This window comes from Salmo salar, chromosome ssa04, assembly GCF_905237065.1.
Source record: "Salmo salar chromosome ssa04, Ssal_v3.1, whole genome shotgun sequence".
NCBI classification, from domain to species: Eukaryota; Metazoa; Chordata; class Actinopteri; order Salmoniformes; family Salmonidae; genus Salmo; species Salmo salar.
Genome location: NC_059445.1, coordinates 26,437,092 through 26,453,853, shown reverse-complemented (window position 1 = coordinate 26,453,853; position 16,762 = coordinate 26,437,092). Strand labels below are relative to the sequence as shown.

Below are 16,762 nucleotides of genomic sequence, written 5' to 3'. Positions count from 1 at the left end.
GGATAGGTGAGCTAACGTAGGCTAATGCGATTAGCATGAGGTTGTAAGTAACAAGAACATTTCACAGGACATAGACATATCTGATATTGGCAGAAAGCTTAACTTCTTGTTAATCTAACTGCACTGTCCAATTTACAGTAGCTATTACAGTGAAAGAATACCATGCTATTGTTTAAGGAGAGTGCACAGTTATGAACTTGAAAAGTTATTAATAAACCAATTAGGCACATTTGGGCAGTCTTGAGTCAAAATTTTGAACAGAAATACAATGGTTCATTGGATCAGTCTAAATCTTTTCACATACACTGCTGCCATCTAGTGGCCAAAATCTAAATGACGCCTGGGCTGGATTAATACATTATGGCCGTTCTCTTGCATTTCAAAGATGAAAAATACAAAAATATGCATGTTTTTTTCTTTGTATTATCTTTTACCAGATCTAATGTGTTATATTCCCCTACATTCATTTCACATTTCCACAAATGTCAAAGTGTTTCCTTTCAAATGGTATCAAGAATATGCATATCCTTGCTTCAGGTCCAGAGCTCCAGGCAGTTAGACTTGGGTATGTCATTTTAGTCGAAATTTTTAACAAAGGGGGCGGATCCTTAAGAGGTTGTGCCTGCCCCTATGTGATATATTCAGACAACGAGTAGCCTAATAGTATAGCCTAACTGAGACAAAGAATAACGGATGCATTATCCGGATGATGGGGTTGGAAATATAGGACGCGCACTGACATGGGGCTCCAGACTGAAAGATTCAGATTGGAAAAGGAATGAGTGGAATAACGAGTAATTCCATCATTTTAGGTCCCAATCAACACAAAGCCACTCGAGGCTATACGAACCGATGTTGTATTCCGGCGGAAGACCCATTCCCTAGAATAAAACGCAGCCAATGTCTGTACCTTAGCTGCTATCAAGCTAACATGCTACACTAGCCAGCTCTTGAGACTCGCCCGAAAGAGGCTCGCGCTGACGGTGCGCTGGCAGGCTCCAGCACTGCTTGCTGGATGGTATGGTACCTGATTAGATAATGGTTAGCTATCATGAATTATCCAGTAATGCCCGGAAAAATAACCATACATATCATAGAGGTATTAAACGTTGTTTAAAATGGATGCGTTATAATTAGAATATTAATTTAAATAGAGAAATTGACAAGGATGCGTGAACCTCGCCTTGCTACAATGTAGCGTCTGACCCAGCACCGAGACAGCTGCTGCTGCTAGCAAACACCGGCTAGTGGCTGTCTTCAAAGCTTACCTTGTTTGATGACAGCTCTTGTATTTCAACAAAAGATGTATAATGTATTGTTTCACTGTGTATTCCTAAAAGATACTGCCTTCTCGGTCTCGTTCCTTCGGCTGAATCGCCTAAATCCGTGCGCTTTCCTTCAGAATAGTGCTGAATCTGAATGGGTGCACGGCACGCGCGGCTGTCGGTATCTAGGAAATTCTACCGCCGCTCCCTGCCAAATAATGACCCCTCCCACCGCTGAAGCCACAGCCATAGAGAAGACAGGTGCTGATTGTGCGCAGCTCCATGGAATAGTGAGTGCCTTGCAATATAGTGAGCTGTGTGGTACATTCAAAGGGCTGTCAAATCAGCGGTCTCGCTCTCATCCGCGCATGTGCAGTATCTCGGTTGAGAATGCATCCTGCTACTAGATTGACAGAGTCTTTTTTTATGCGTGTCGTTGCCAAATTCTGACTCTGAAACTCTGGAAGTGGGACAAGTGGATGATGCGCATGGTCTGCATGGACTGATAACGATTATGGTTATGCCTGTGTGTTTTTTAAATTGTATTTAGGAAAGCGTAAAGTAATCTGTGTACCACCGGTATGCGTGTTATGGAAACGGCTAGGGCAAGCTATAAACAAGAAGAAAGACTGGAAGCGAGAACAAACACACAGGCCTTGTTGTCAATATCTGACCAGTTATGGGTTAAATGTGTATGTGCTAAATATGGGCAATTCCATGGTAACAGTGACAGTGACATTGAGACTCTGTCAAACAAAACCATTTTTGTCAAACAAAACCAATGATTGCAAAGTTAAACAAACCATACCATATGCACAAGGACTAATTTGAACAATTTCCATGAAAATGTTTACAAAAGCACATTTACTTGAAGAATGGTGCAGATGCAAAGTTTGTTAATGGCACAAACAGCACAAACCATCATTATGTTACCAAATTTAGCATCTGCACTATTCTTCACTGTGGAATTGCCCATCCCTCCATATGTCTTTGGACAGTGATGCTCACCTTTTTTATTTGGCTCTATACTCCAGCATTCTGAATATGAGATCAAATGTTTCATATGAGGACAGTATAGAATGTCACCTTTTGTTTTAAGGTATTTGCATACATATCTGTTTTACCATTTAGAAAGGAAAGCACTTTATGTATCAAGTCCCCCCCATGTCAAGAAGTATTTGAACAACTTCACTTATTGTGTATAAAAGTAGTCAGAAGTTTAGTATTTGGTCCCATATTCCTTGCACGCCATGACTACATCAAGGTCATTGGATGCATTTGCAGTTTGTTTCTGTTGTTTTCGGTTAATGCTTTGTCCGATAGTACTGTAACTGAATGGTGATGTCACGGACGTGATGAGAGACGGACCAAGGCGCAGCGTGATTGGAGTTCCACATCTTTTATTACTGTGAAACTTAAACAAACCAAGAAACAAACAACAAGACGTACCGTAGTGCTACATGCACTTACTCAAAACAATATTCCACAAAACACAGGTGGGGAAAAAAGGCTACCTAAATATGACCCCCAATTAGAGGCAACGATTACCAGCTGCCTCTAACTGGGAACCATACAACTCACCAACATAGAAATACAATGACTAGAACACCCCCCTAGTCGCACTCTGACCTAAACACCATAGAGAACCAAGGGCTCTCTATGGTCAGGGCGTGACAGGTGATGACTGGAGTCATTTTCTTTCTAAGTGAGTAGATGTTTCTGAACACTTTGAAATGAATCCTGATAATGTCATGATTAAGGAAAATCATGAATGAATCAGGAATAATGATGGATGAGATGCCATTCAGAGGCTACAAAAAAACATGGTAACTTCTCACCATTACAGGGGAGGTTAGTATTTTTTAGGGGTTGTGACCTTTGTGCCTCTGTAACCTTCTCACTCATCGTTATTCACAATTCATTCATGATTATCCATACTCATGGTAGAATCCACATCAGGAATATTTGTCAATACACTTATGACTTCTTCAAATGGGTGAACTAGATACATAAAGTGCTTTCCTTTCTAAACATTAAAACTGATTTGTATGACAATCCCCTTAAATAAATGCTGACATTCTGTACTGTCGCCTAAAATGAGACATTCTATTGAAAATCTAAAACGCTAAAGTTTAGAGCCAAATTAAAAAATGCAGCGTCACTGTCCAAATACATATGGAGGGGAGTGTATCTGCCAAAAGGTTGAATGCCTATATCTGACCACATACAATTGTCATCATTACATAAATTGATGGAAAACATGCAGAGTTAATGCATAAACATACTTTGGTCCTCAATTTTTTGGGTTTCTAAAACCTGACAGGTGCTAAATTCAAATTCACTGATAGATACAAGTAGGTGTATTTGGAACCCATATAGGGCGCAAAGACGTGTCATCCTCAGATTTCAATTAGCTGGTTGTCTAAAGGTCTATTTTTGAGCATAGAGAAAATATATGCATTGTCACGTCCTGGCCAGTATAAGGGTGAATTGTCATTGTAGTTTGGTCAGGACGTGGCAGAGGGTATTCGTTTTATGTGGTTCGGGGTGGTGTGTTTGTTGAAGGGGCATTTGATTTAAGTATTCCGGGGGTTTTTGGGCACTGTTTGATTTTCATGTATTCTATGTTTAGTCTAGTGTGTCTATTTCTATGTTTGGTTAATTGGGGTTGGGACTCTCAGTTGAAGGCAGGTGTTGTCTATTTGCCTTTGATTGAGAGTCCCATATATTAGGGTGTGTTTGTCATTTGTGGGAGATTGTTCTGTGTTTAGCCTTGTGCCTTGCCAGACTGTTTTGTTGATCGTTAGTTCTTTTGGTGTTCAATTTGAATTCATTAAACGTCAAGATGAGCATACACATACCTGCTGCGTTTTGGTCTCATCACTACGACAACCGTGACATGCATAGCCTATATTAATGTCAATTGAGCTAATTTAGGTGACCTACCCATTAATAACCCTATATTATCATATCACACACATCTTGCAAGTTGCTTAGCAACACATGGACGCCTGTTTTGTGCTGCTACCATGCTGTGCTGCTGCCATGTGTTGCTACCATGTTGTGTTGCTACAGTAGCATGCTGTGTTGTCATGTGTTACTGCCATGCTATGTTGTTGTCTTGGGTCTCTCTTTTTGTAGTGTTGTGGTGTCTCTCTTGTCGCGATGTGTGTTTTGTCCTATAATCATTTATCTTTAATCTCAAAAAGAGTCCTTTTGCCTTTTTGGTAGGCCGTCACTGTAAATAAGAATATGCTTAGTTAAATATAAAATAATAATAATAAAAGAACAGGTGCTGGCACCGGTATGGAACCTGTCTGAATTTGATGTGTTGACATTCACGGTGGCTTTAGTCACAGGAGGACTTTAAAATGGCTAAACCTGAACAATATAACACGATTGCCATCCTTCCAAATTGTTCCTACAGCCACAGCTTGAAATTGGCAGTGTATTCCAAAGCTGGCATTTGCCATGCTGTGCCAATCGGAGTTTGAAATTATATCTCGAATGGGAAATGAAAATGCAGCAGCCATTTCAATCAAGAACCATGAGATTGCTAGTGCCACATAAAGGCATCTTTACAATGTAATTACATTACAATGACTGCATATCACATGTTCCATACAATTTGGATGAATGCAAATCATACTAACAGGCCTATTGTGTCTGCTATCATTGACTCAAATTGGTTCCGCAAACACAATGGGATATGTCCCAAATGGCACCGTATATTCTGTAGTGCACTTCTTTTGACCAGGACCCATAGTAAACTGCACCTTGACTCGATGTGTCAATCATTGACATACACATGGATACACGTGAATATGATCTAGGCTACATTCATCCCCCTTTATTATAACACTATAATAAAACCCAACCATGCAGTCTACCATATGTGACTAGTTTCAGGAAACTAGGCCTATGTCACTACTTCACAGGAGAGCAATTTGAACGTAAACTTGATTAAAAAAAAAACATTTGTTTTTTTGGCAGAAATGCCTTCTGGAATATGTCAACTTTTATGTGCCGTAATAACAACCTTGTATGCCATCTGTAAATACTAATACAATTGTTAAATTAGGAGCCTAGTTTGTTTAGCCACAGAAAAAGACAGCAACATTCCCGCTAGCCTTGATTGTCTGAGATAATGAGTGGGCTGGACATGCTGTGAGATGAGTTCGGATTGGTCTGTCAGGTAGCACGCTTCTGTCTATTTGAGGTGGTCAGTATGTGTAGGTAATCCTGTCTAATGTGGTAGAACTGCATAAGTGCTGCTCTCCCCTTTCTGGAAGACCGAGTTTTGAAATCAGTTGAATTAGAGTATGATAGCTAAGGAGATGGAAAAAACACCTCCGGATTACATCTTAAAGCTAATTAAGGGCAACCATGACATCCGTGATAGGGAGAAGCGTAAGATAGTCTAGCTAGCTACATTTTCAGATATTACACATTTCTAATTTTGAGAGAAATTCGTTTTCATTTCGAGTTCAAGTGCTAATGTTAGCTAGCTGGTTCGCTAACGTTACGTCTATGATCTGTGTAGTAATATTATTCGTATTTCAGAGCCATTTACTTTGCTAGTTATAGCCTAATGTTAACATTGAACCTGGTTGGTTAGCTACCTGCATATTCCTACATGAGTTGGGATTATGGTTAATTGTTTAGCTAGCAAGCTAGCTATGTGTCTTAAAAAAAGACTCCGCTATGCAAGTAACCATTTCAGTAGGATGTCACTGCTTCAACTGATGATAGATGTAGCTGATACATTTTCTCTGACTATCTCCTACTCTTGTCTGAGTGTGCCAGAGCGCAGAATAAGTGACGAATTTACGAACGCTCAACACCCATTGAATATGGCCGGTGTCAGTAAACGTTGGTAAAAAAAACCCACAAATTGTTGCCAGCAGCACAGTTGCAGTCACCAACGCTCTGGATAACATAAAAACAGCCTAACCAGCTCTGCTTGGGTGAGTAAAATGGTCAGTGAGCTGTTCTCTCATTTGTGTCTGGAAGTAGCTAGCAAGCTAGCCAATGTTAGCCAGTTAGCTTGGGTGCTTGAACGATGCTGAATGGGTGTTGACAAAGAATAGCTCTCCAGTAGGTACCAAAACATTCAAAGGCCATTTTCTCAAAAGTGAGGATACAAGTTGATCAACTTTCAAAGTATAATTACATTCCCATTGTTCTTCAACTGTACTGTAGGATTTACCAGTCTCTACTTTTATCCAATGTAAAAAACACAATTTCAAATTTTGCTACATAAGACTGAATTGAGCCGGTCAGTCACATATATAGCCTACCCTTGAAATATATATATATATATTTTATATGACCCTGCTTAGCTTCATAGGTAAACCAGCAGTGGGGTGAATGGTGCAATGTTGCTGGAATGAATGTGCCAAAACTTGCAAATGGAAAAAAGGCAGCGAAAGCAAAGGTCAGGGTAACATAACCAAAGACACGGAAAATTGCAGGAAAGAGGGAGTGTTTTTTTATGTATATTTTTTATGTATGTTTTTTATGTTAAAAAATACAATCTACCTGCAGTGAAGCCGCTCAACATTTCCATTCCATTCAGTCATCTAGCAGACTCCCATCCAGAGCGACCCACAGGAGCAACCAGCAACCAAGGGCACGTTGACAGAGCTCCCAACATGTCAAATCGGAGACCCGAACCAGTGACCTATTGGCCACTGACACAAAGCTCCCAACTGCCAGGCCACCAACCATCCAAGATCCAAGGTTGGATGGGGAGTGTTGCTGCACAGCTACTTTGAGGTCTCTTCAGAGATGTTCGATTGGGTTCAAGCCCGTGCTCTGGCTGGGCCACTCAAGGACATTCAGAGACTTGTCCCGAAGCCACTCCTGTGTTGTCTTGGCTGTGTGCTTTGAGTCGTTGTCCTGTTGGATGGTGAACCTTTGCCCCAATCTGAGGTCCAGAACGCTCTGGAGCAGGTTTTCATCAAGGATCTCTCTGTACGTTGCTCCATTCATCTGTCCCTCGATTCTGACTAGTCTCCCAGTCCCTGCTGCTGAAAAACTTCCCCGCAGAATGATACAGCACCATGCTTCCCCATAGGGATGGTGCTAGGTTTCCTCCAGACGTGCCGCTTGGCATTCAGGCCAAAGAGTTGAAACTTGGTTTTATCAGACCAGAGAATCTTGTTTCTCATGGTCTGAGAGTCTTTAGGTGCCTGTTTTTCGCTTTGTCATTATGAAGTATTGTTTATAGATTGATGAGGATTTTTTTTATTTAATCAATTTTAGAAATATGCTGTAATGTAACAAAATGTGGAAAAAGTCAAGGTGTCTGAATACTTTCCAAAGGCACTGTATTTACATGTGTGCATGTGTGTGTATGTCTGTGTCTGTGCACATGTATGAGTTTGAATGCGAGTGAGTGTGTGTATGTACGTGTGTACAAGAAGCTGCGAGGCCTCAGCCTCAGGCATACAGGCATTGGATTTAACAGCGTTGTCCCTCAGTGTCATTCAAACATACTTTTTTATTTTTACTTCATTTTTTACTTTTATCTTTGACCGGAGGCATTTTACTTAATCAACTTATCATTAAAAAAAATTCTCACCTTTCAAAATTATTTCCTTGTAATATTTAGTTTTGCTATCAGTACTTTTGGGTTTATGTTTGCTTTCAATATCACTATTTTTGTTTGCAAAATTAAGAATTTTGTTCCCGACATAAGTTGTGCTTGATATTAATGGCACAAAAGTAACTCACTCACTAGGGGATTGCACCATATAATATCACTAGCACTCAATTACACTATTACTCCCCACCACAATTTCAGTAAAAAGCTGAGCGATGAGGCTGGAGAAATGCAACCACTCTCAAATCCATAGACTATGCTATGGATGCAAGGACTGAACATCCATGATATAAAAATGATAGTTTTAACCATGTTTTTAGGTAGTGGTTGTTTACATTTATTTTGTTTACAAACATTGGAGTAAAACAAGCCTCTATTTTGGGGTATGACAGTTGATCTAAGGTCATGAGGTGTTACATTCCCCAGTTTCTGTGTTGTTTTGGGTTTGGATGTGTTTGGATGTGTATGTGTTTCAGGACGGCTTCCTGGATTCCAAGCAGCTGATTGGTCGGCCCCATTGCAGATTGGAGCTCTGACCCCGCCCTCTCGTCAGGAGATACAGCTGTCTGCAATTACATGTGCTGTAAAGTATTTTGTAGCCGGTCCTGCAAAAGTATGTGTATGTCAAAAGGACTGTGTTTTTGATTATTGAAATTGTTCACTTTACGTTAGTAATTATTCAGTTTTTGTTCCCAGGGGGGAAGGCACCTTGGGAGTGTTTAGGCAAAAGGCCTTGCGGGCATACATAACCTGTAGTATTTACTGTCTATGCACACTAGGTAAGACCTGGTGGACAATCCCCTGTATTTTGGTTAGCGCGCCAGGTGGGGTTAAGAATAGGTAAGTAGTGAGTAGGCAGGTAAGGTAGGAGAGGGGACTCTTTAACTTTTACTTTCTTTGCTTTGGTTCCGTCCAGCCCCTTTTCCCCACATCTCTGCCTCTGTGATCCTTACCCGCACCTACAATCACATACCTCTTTCACTCCAAGGGGAGTTGAGTGTAGCAGGGTGTTGCGTTCCCTCCTCCAAGAGGTGTATGTAATGAGGCATTTATATGTTATATTCTTCAAGAGTCAATGGGTTCATATTATTAATTTATATGGCCAAAAATGTATGTATCAACTAAGGTTTGCCCCTTTAACAAGCAGTGACTTTCATTCAAGCATTTCGCTTCACCCGCAGCATCTGCTAAATATGTGTATGTAACCAATAAAATGTGATTTGATACAGCAGAACTATGTTGTCATTTGAAATGTTTTATTCTGTCCACTGTTCTGTGAATGTCCCACAAGATCATTACCTTGTCCCGCATTTAGGCTTCTTAAATGTGTTCACCTTAATTCCACTGGTGGAAACATTGTTACTGCAACATGTTAACACCATGTTTTCACAGGAGAAAAACATGATTTCCTCCCAACATTTGAATTCGTTTTACATGTGAAACAGGAAATGTGATTTTTACATGTGAACGTTTTCCACACGTGAAAATTCAATTCCACATTGCAACGTGTAAAACTGCATTTCCGATTTTCATAGAAGTTTTTAACATGTGAAACTGCAATTCACATGTGAGATGAAAACATGTTATTCTCCTCACGTGAAAAGGTGGTGTTAACATGTGAACTCTAAATTGAATACATGTGAAAGTATGGATTCACGTGTGAAATTTTTATCATCTCAAAGTGTGAAAATGTGTTTCTTTCTCACCTAATGAATTGCCTGTCATACAATAGAAAAAGTGGGGCAGAATCTCTCCTCTGCCGACAACTTTTTGCTGAATCGTCCATTTCCCTTGGTGATCCGCCTGGCGATTGGCACTTTCCATAATGAACCTGAGACTCCGGAATGTGTGATGCGCTGTTCTAAATATTAATACATCAGATGGGGTAGTGTGTGAGTGTGTGTGTGTGTGTGTTTTTAACAACATGATTGGTCCACCATGGGGAACCCATTTCTTTGTTATTATCAATAATGACAGAGCATTGACGTGATCCTATCATACAAGAGCAACTTTAGTCTTACACATCCTTTAAAATCCAAAGCCTGGTGAATCAATAACTATTATCGGTTTATTATGATATTCATGAAAAACGTATCTAAAAAAAGCTCTGTTCGGCTGCTATTTGCAATCATTTGGCACGTCCATGGTCGTCTGAAGTATTTGATGAGGCTTCATTTGCACACTGCTGTAAGAGATTTGGTCACAGTTGTTCTCTCTCTCTCTCTCTCTCTCTCTCTCTCTCTCTCTCTCAGAATCTTCGTTTACCACGTGTCAGCTCCTAGCTGCGCTCGGAGGGGTGGAAGAGCGGCAAGTTACATTCAAGTGCAGTCTGTTGAATTTGAAGACAGTTACAGGGCCCTGGAATAAGCAGATAATTACAAAAAAAGCCTTGCACAGAAAAGAAGATATGCCTCGCACAGAAATGTGATTACGCTGCGAGTTCAAGCCAACATATTAGGTCAGTCATTGGTGAATTAGTTAAAAGGGATATCGGGCCAAGACACAGCGAAGTAGCAGAGACAAATGTAGCAGAGACAAACTGTTCAACTTCCACAACCTTAGGAGGCAAGGAAAACAATGGAGACAAAGGTTTATTTTGGTTTATTATTTTCTCTCTCAAAATTATACATTTCAAATTAACCATCCGGCTGTGCTTAACTTTAGTAGATAGTTGCTAAGGTAACACTTTTGTCTCCGTAAGAATGGAATTCAAGATAATTGGGTTTGGTCATTAATGTTGTCATGCTCTAGTCTTGCTTATTTGCAACTGTCCTGTGAAAGGAGTAGCATTACCTATTACCTCGTTCAGATTTTCAGATGGGAAATATACGGTCTTCACCGTACCCGTCCCTCTCTGTGTGTCGTATTCCCCGCCTCTCCATCCCTCTCTTTAGAAATCAGGAGGCGAGGGAGAGAGGAGGAACAGTTAATAGCAACTCATTGTCTCCCAGCTCAGCATGGCGGCTCTCGGTGAATGGCAGGCAGTGGCCGGGGCTGGGACAAGCTGTTGGTGGTGGGGGCCATTTCTTATTTGTCAGGGGGGAGAAGCCAGGGCTTTGTGGGATTATGAGGCACTCAGAGTGGAGTAACTGGGGCTCCAGTCTCCACCCTCCGCCTAGCTCATCTGTCCCCACCCAGTCCCAGAGCCCCTCTCCCAGCCTTAGCCATCTGCTGCCCCTGCTTCATCTGGAGCAAAGCTGTTCTGCACTGGGAATAGAGCTGTTTCCATCTGTGGATAGATATAACTATATGCTGTATTTGTGCATCATTTTAGCTACACACAGATCCAAGCAAGAGGCATTACTTGATGATGAGCTACTAACATCATTATTTTGTATACAACATTTAAAATAAGTCATTTGTCAAATAGTGCTAAGACAAACAAGACCACATTTAAATCCACCAAACTCTTGTAGCTCCACCACCATCCTTGTTAGAGAAGAATGTCTCACTGGCACCCCTATGGTGGAACAAGCTCCCTCACGACGCCAGGACAGCGGAGTCAATCACCACCTTCCTGAGACACCTGAAACCCCACCTCTTTAAGGAATACCTAGGATAGGATAAAGTAATCCTTCTAACCCCCCCCCTAAAAGATTTAGATGCACTATTGTAAAGTGGTTGTTCCACTGGATATCATAAGGTGAATGCACCAATTTGTAAGTCGCTCTGGATAAGAGCATCTGCTAAATGACTTAAATGTAAATGTAAATGGTCCCCAAAAGGAAAAAGGCTATTTTAGGTTTAGGGGTTAGGTTTAGGGTTAGGGTTAGAATTAGGATTATGGGTAGAATTAGGGTTAAGGATTAGGAGTTAGGGTTAGGTTTAGTTTTAGGGATAGGGGTTTGGTGTCAAGGTTAGGGTGAAGGACTAAGTTAAGGGTTAGGGTTACGGTTTAGGGAAAATATGATTTTGATTTTTTCGTCCCCACTTGGATAGTAAAACCAATGTGTGTGTGTGACCAGGCTTGTCCACAGCAGGCGAGACTCTCATAAAACTCCCATCTGCTGGGGCCACATGTTCCAACGCCCAGTGTCTGGCTGGAGCCCTGATCCCCCACCCTGAGATTTAGGCAGACACTGTCATCAACACTGGAGAGGGTGTATAGCACACTACCTTTATAGCACACTACTTTTGACCAGTGCCCATAGGCCCATGGTCAAAAGTAGTTCACTAAATAGGGAATAGGGTTCCATTTGGAATGCAGTCCTGGACTCATTTCTGGACTCATTCTTAATTTAGGTGTAATGATGTCATCGCTTTCACCAAACACCAGTTTTACGAGCGAAGCAGGGGAAATAACAGTGTCACATCATCTTGACTCGCACATCTAGGCCGCTCAGAAAAAAGAACCGTAAACACCAGCAGTAGATTAGAAGTAAATAACAAAACTGAAGTGGAGAAGCAGCTGACCCTTGGCTTGAACCTTGAACCCAAGAAGCCAATTTCTGCTCCAGGTTGACAATTCCTCTAGGTACAGATCTAGGATCAGCTTCCCCTCCCCCAATCCTTTACCATTGTGGGGAAAATGCTAAACTGACCCCGGATCAGCGTCTAGGGTCAACTACATCCAGGTCCCCAATCTCTCTTGAAGAGGAAATGTCCCTGTTTCGAGACATTTCTGTCGATCTCACTCCGGTTCTGAGAAGCAGCATTACATAACTGCAGGGCTGTTGAACTGTTAATGTACCCCTCTATGTTACATAAGCACCCAGTCACATCTGGTGATGTATCCAGCAATTGTCACGTTCGCTATCTTCGAACTCCCTGTCATAAATAAGCCAAGGCGCAGCGTGCCGGTAATTCCACATCCTTTATTTTGAAGTGAAACGGAACAAAACAATAAACAGGATAAACAGAAACGTGACGTTCTGGGGCTGCTCCAAGGCAGCTACACAAAAACAAGATCCCACAATTCAAGGAGGGAAAAGGGCTGCCTAAGTATGGTTCCCAATCAGAGACAACGAAGGACAGCTGCCTCTGATTGGAAACCACACTCAGCCAAAACAAAGAAATAGAAAAACTAGATTGCCCACCCCACATCACACCCTGACCTAACCAAACTAGAGGAAAATAAACGTCTCTAAGGTCAGGGCGTGACAGCAATGTTAAAAAAGGATGGGAGAACTCAGGACTCTTTTAAAAAACAATTGAAATAGGTCCTATTCATTAGAGCAAAACATTTAGCAACAGACAACTAATATGAAAGTTTCTTATTGCGCAACTTCATATACTGTAGTACCTCCCCGTTTCGGTTGCCTGGCTACCCATCCACATCGCTCCTGCCTAAAGCCACGCCCACTAATGAGTCTGGATTTGATCTCCTCCACGACGACATTTCGAATGTGAACATATTCAAACTGTTTTGATTGGTCCCAGAAACCGATGGGTTGGGCCAGAGACGGAACACACGTGGGTAAAGCGACGCTTCGGAAATAGTCATTGGCTTTGATACTCTGATTGGTTAGAGACAATCCAAACGCTGCTGATGGCTTGTTTTGTACAACGCTCCGCATTTTGATGTCAGCATAAAGGATATCTATGATGGCTGTCTCAGACTGAACGTATGGAGCGATAGATAGAGCAGCGGAATCCAATCCAGTATGAGTCGTCAGGCAACCATTTCGGGCACGATTCCATTTCGTGTCTAGTGAACACGACACTACTCTCCTCTCTCCATTCAATAGCCTCCTTTCTCTGTTTGATTGTAGAAGTAAGCCTGCTGGATGGGTGATTGGGTTTGGAGCAATGGGTTTGGAGGTGTAGGCCTAGCAATTTTTTGGCCACTAACGGATAGGCATATGGGAACTGAGCTAATGCTAGGGGAAGATTCAAGTTTCTCATTAGCTCTGGTCTATTTCATCCAGGAAAAAGGCAGAGCGAAGCAGGATTGGAATTAGCAGGGCTAATTCAATTCTGGCTCCTCTTGCTGTGGTGTACGCGGCTCCGCGGAGGAACAATATCCAGCTGTAAAATTCTTCGCTGGAGGATAAACAAAGTTAATGGAGGAGGAAGAGGAGAGAGGGAAGCACAATCAACCGTTCCGGATAAGATGGATGTTGGTGTTAGAAAGAAATGCTAACAGAATTAACTCAGCCCAAACTTTTGTTGTTTATTTGATTGATTTCAAATACAAAAGTGTGTCGTTATCAACTGGTCTATTATTGTCCAATCAGGAGAATGATTTCATTTCTTTTCATAAAAACCCATTTAATTTGTGTCTGTATAGAAAACAAACAAGAATAAGTATTGATGGCTTTTTTTCACCACTGCTTGTGTAGGGTACACTTTATGCTTTTTCATTGCTTCTACACCTTCCACCTTGGTTTCTGTTTACAGACGGATAGATTGCTTTGTCCGATGCTTCAGCTCGGATACGAGACTTTCCCAATCAGCCGCGTGGTGTGAAACAGGGAAGGCCCCTCTCTCTGCTATTCTGTTGTAACTCATAGTTCTCTCCCTCAGACAGAGCAAGGTGCAATGTGATCAACTGTAAAATGAGCCATTAACAGTGTCAGAGCAGCAAAGCGTCAGTCACCACTCAGCGATAACAGGAGGCAACATCCATCTCAGATCCCAAAATAAACGGAGGAGAGTCAATGATACATACGTAAGACAACATTCAAAAACATTCCTCTCCATACAGTACATATGTCCACTATGGATCACAACATTTTCAGACACTGTTTTAATCCATTCCGCTGATCATGAAACAGCATAGATGGCCGTCGCCTAAGACAGCAAAGTCATCGAGCTCTTCTTACAGCATTTAACGAGTCATCGACTAACCCTAACCATCACAAGTGTAGCCAGTCTCCTGACCCACGTGGCGGCAAATTCACAAAGGCAGTAGGAGGTCGCTAATTCGATTAACGAGGCTATCCCAGACGACTGCATGCTACTAATGATTTTAAGTTTAATCACCTCAGTCACAAAGCTTAATCAGACAATTAGTAATTTAAGCAAAACACTTAAACAAGGGGCTAAATACTTAAACTAAAAATGGCATATATATTATTTATATTATTATATATACATACATACAGTATACTATATCATTATTTATAAACTGTCTGGTTCGAGCCCTGATTGCTGATTGGCTGACAGCTGTGGTATATCAGACCGTATACCACGGGTATGACAAAATATTTATTTAAATTTGTATAATTACATTGGTAACCAGTTTATCCTCAGGGGTTGGTGGTATATGGCCAATATACCACGTCTAAGGGCTGTATCCAGGCACTCATGCATAAGAACAGCACCTTAGCAGTGGTATATTGGCCATATACCACACCCCCTCTGGCCCTATAGCTTAAATAATCACCACCATGTTTTTAACTGAAGTGCCTAAATCAAGCACCACATTGCAGTCAGTAGGATCAAGCACCACATTGCAGTCAGTAGGAGCGAGCACTCTCTACGTTGTGCTCTTTCTCTGAAACAGACTCGATGAATGGAAGGACAGATTGACATCAGAGCTGCTAATGACAGTTTAGACCATGCGTTGCAGGCTGGGACTTCACAGGTTGAGACTCTGGGGAGACGGTGAATCAAATCTACTTTATTTGTTTATTTGCTACCTTTTTTGGACTGGTTGTATCTACTATACATTGAATGTATTGTATGTCTCTAGACGGACGGCTGTGATAAGACGCTGGTTGTAACACTCCTAGTTACGCTGTAACACTCTAATGTAATTCCTGTCATGCATAGAGGTTATGGGAATCTTATTAAACCCATCTATGTGGGTGACCTACTGTAGGTCAATGACAAGCAAGGCCAATAGCTCTGGCCTGCATTAGGCTTGGCAAGTGTTTCTCTAATTCTCAAAATGAACACTTTCCCTACAGTGTGACTATGTTTTGAAGTATTGTGTATACTGGAATTACACATTGCAGCAGTGCACTCGGGGCCAGGTTAAAGGTTTGAGTTTTTGCTGTATATAGTAACAAGAATAAGTGCACAGCAGCAATGTTACCAAACAAACACTGGTTAAATTATCTTTTAAGTCAAACATGACCTAACGCATCCACTACAATTGTGGTATGGATTTATCTCTAGCCAATGGCTGCATGTATGGATTCAATCTGTTAATCCACAAATGAATCCAGAAGAACAGATAGCATGTCCGGCTGCGTCGGATATGACCATAGGTAGGCACAGAGGAACATAGGCCATGGAAAGTACAGAACGCTATTTGCTCTGGGTTCAAACTGTGTTCATTTACAACATATTAATTGCTCCGCTAATGTCAACCTGAATGCTTTGTTATTTTAGTAGTTGATTTGCCTCTAAGAATCCTGCATCCATTGCCCTTGCCTTGCCAGCCTGTGGAACACACATACTGTATTAACCCCTGCTATTATCATCACATCAACACTTTACCATGACCTCATTATCGCAGACTTCTCCTAGCCCAGCAGCTCATCCAATGGACCTGTAGTAATGGTGCTATTAATGTAGTAATCACCATCTCATTTCATTCACAACCCCGAACACCCATATTGTTCCTCCCCCTACCCGTCGGTGCTCAGACAGTCTGGGATATGATTGGAAACGATTCGCCCTATAAATGAGGTTTTGTAGGACGACTCTTCCTTTCTTCTGCCTGATGTAATAAGACATGCCACATAAAGGTCTGCGGTGCCGCCTAGAGAGGTGTCAGGTGAGAAAAGATAAAATAATTATATTTTTGTTCAAAATAAAATTCTGATATGATGTGCTAACCTGGCTAAGGCTAACACAAGTGTCAGGCACGTTAACTCATCACGTGTGCATGGCTGTCCAAACCACGTCTGTTCCACGAGCAGGCTGAGGCTGCATCCAAAATGGCACCCTTAATTACTACATAAGGAACAGGGTGCCATTTGGGACGTTTACGTTGTTG

At 41.6% G+C, this 16,762-nt stretch overlaps 1 protein-coding gene across 1 annotated transcript in view; it reads right to left on the bottom strand.

The window, feature by feature from the left end:
* The window catches only part of LOC106602757 (catenin alpha-2), a 670,306-nt gene extending 668,797 nt beyond the window's left edge, over positions 1–1,509 (bottom strand). The window contains exon 1 of the mRNA XM_014195596.2: positions 1,269–1,509. The gene's annotated coding sequence lies outside the window, so the exon portion shown is untranslated. The remainder of the gene's footprint in view (positions 1–1,268) is intronic.
* Between the last annotated feature and the right edge of the window lie 15,253 nt (positions 1,510–16,762).